The sequence below is a fragment of the Penaeus vannamei genome, chromosome 8, assembly GCF_042767895.1.
Source record: "Penaeus vannamei isolate JL-2024 chromosome 8, ASM4276789v1, whole genome shotgun sequence".
NCBI lineage: Eukaryota > Metazoa > Arthropoda > Malacostraca > Decapoda > Penaeidae > Penaeus > Penaeus vannamei.
In genome coordinates, this window is record NC_091556.1 from 36,811,951 (window position 1) to 36,814,450 (window position 2,500).

At 31.2% G+C, this 2,500-nt stretch overlaps 1 protein-coding gene across 2 annotated transcripts in view; it reads left to right on the plus strand.

Annotated features, from left to right (window-relative positions):
• The window catches only part of LOC113821151 (sarcosine dehydrogenase, mitochondrial), a 9,925-nt gene extending 9,779 nt beyond the window's left edge, over positions 1 to 146 (plus strand). The window contains exon 17 of one of the 2 annotated variants that reach the window (XR_011398702.1): positions 1 to 2. This exon is cut by the window's left edge and continues 135 nt beyond it. The gene's annotated coding sequence lies outside the window, so the exon portion shown is untranslated. The other variant, XM_070124629.1, reaches the window with a different exon arrangement.
• The last annotated feature ends 2,354 nt before the right edge of the window (positions 147 to 2,500 follow it).

The following is a 2,500-nucleotide window of genomic DNA, read 5'->3' on the forward strand; positions in this document are numbered from 1 at the left end:
GTATGCGTGCATGTGCATGCATACCCATATATGAGTACTGATGTGTTCAGATTTAACATAAGAGAGATTCGCATGTATTTTTATAATAAATTTATATAATAAATACATCACCCCTTCAGCCTCCTTTCAATAAATCAGATACAAACATCAAGCTTTTGATTTCAGTGTACCATTAAAGCCAAACCTCCGTTGAATTAGTCTCACTTAGAACTCAAAGCTGAGCCAAGAAGCTTTGCATTATTCAAACAAATAGACTATTTCTTGTCACAGAATTCCTTTCCTTTGCAAAATGCTTCACACAAATGAAGTACGTCACTTAAGAGGCAACACATTCCCCATATATGATTGTAGGGGAAATTTTGCACTAAATGTTTTCTTGTAATTATTATACTTCTGGAAATCGGTATTCCTAATCTATGAGTCAAAATATGTTTAGCATATGAATAGTGTTAAATCAATAAGCTATATCATTTGTGAAACCGGTAAAAAGTCATTGATCTTGGTAAAATATATACAAACCAAATCTAAATGTTAAATTTATTTATAGAGATATATATTTCCATGAGTTGGGAGGAAATAAGAGGCATTTATTTGAGGAGAAGACTTACAACTAATAGAACATGCTGTCCATTTGGATCCTTTGTTTTGATTAAAAAAAAATCTTTTTCATTATGAAGATCTATCACAAATATATTTTTGTGAGTAATAAACAAAACCGTTCTTTGGAAAAATAATATCCTACCTTCATGCTATAACTGTTCCTAATTCATGATATATGGTTATTTTTTCATATTAACACTACTTTTTTACCTGATTATGATAAAAACACTTTTTCAAACATATATATCCATACTGCATGATAGTAACAAAATAAAACCATGATATGTTATAATGGAATACAGTGCCCCAATTCTTGACTTTTGACATACACACTAGATGGAACAAGCATGAAAAGCTAAGCATCATAATTCCTGCTTCATAAGCGTAATAAGTTACAAAGACTCCATTGCCCCAGTGAATCTTTTTGAGAAAATTACATCTGGAAACCAATCACAGCCAGAAACCAGGACCAGAGACTTACTATACAAATATGTAATGAAATGATGTCTTCCTAGTTTGTTGTGTATGTGAAGTAATATATTAATTAGTTTACTAAATAGGTAAGACATCAATTCAGTATCTTCTACACTTTAAACTGACAAAAACATGATACACTCTGGTACCTGAAGGCCTGTCAAAGACTGGGAAACAGTCCTGAGGCTTGCCATATTTTGTTCTGGAAATCGCTTTGACTAGCTAGAGACAGTAGGACTACATGCAGGCACTTCTCTTTGCCACTTAAATTAGAAGCTAGTATAAAATATACATGTCACTGAGTGTTGTGGCAGGTGAGAATCCTACATATTTTATAAGATATTTTGATAAAGTATTTTTTGTCATATGTTAAGCATTTTGATATATAGCATGCTACACAGCATATTCATAAAAATACCATGTAAATCAACCTGCAGTTGTGGTTTAAGTGAAATACTGGCTGAAATCAATTCAATGCCATCATTTCCTTCATGTATAATGACATATGTAAATCATCAATTAATATATCATGAGATTTATGGGAGTTAAGCAATATTATGATACAGATAAGAGTATATTAGAAATTCATTCACCAAATTCACAGCCTGTACAAGACAGTTCATTAGATTGAACAAAACACTTTACAGACTGTTGACACACAATGAACTTTAATCAGCTGCTGAGAATAACTGGTCACATTTTAAAGAACGGTAATTCGAATAATAATATTTTACATATTCACCAAATATTTAAAGAAAAGGAATACTTAGCCTCATAGCTACATACATATGGCCTACATAGTAAAACAACCCTGAAAAGCCATACTCATTTAAGAACAATGATATTACTCAATATAGAAGAAATGTAAAGATATGAGAGAAATATGGTTTATGGATGATGGGACTGTTGAGGCACAGGTTAAGATATCTAAGGAGCTACATTTTTTTGTATAACTAATGAAAGACAATCAGTATGATTTGCACATTGAGAGTGAAATACAGAATATATATCATAATATATAAAATCTAGGGTATATTAGCTTCTATAAAATGTGGTGTACATCATCTTTTTTGGAAGTATTAAATCAGGTTTGAGAATCACATTGTAATGAACCCATTACATTCTGTTTCAAAAATAGGATAAGCACTGAACCATCAACAGCAAACCTGTGCCACTATACATCATAAAGCAATTAATGGGCAAGATGTAATACATATATGACAAGATATTCTCAGTCCAATTATTTTCATCTGTACTTTTACAATTCATCCTTAACAGAGTACAGTATTTCTTGCCTACTATATATTACAAAATTATGAACTGCTGGGAAATATGGATATAATCTTCAATCTGGGTTACAATAACACTCCTAAAGAATGATATACAATGGAATAGTAAAACAGAGAGGGTTTCACACATTATATAA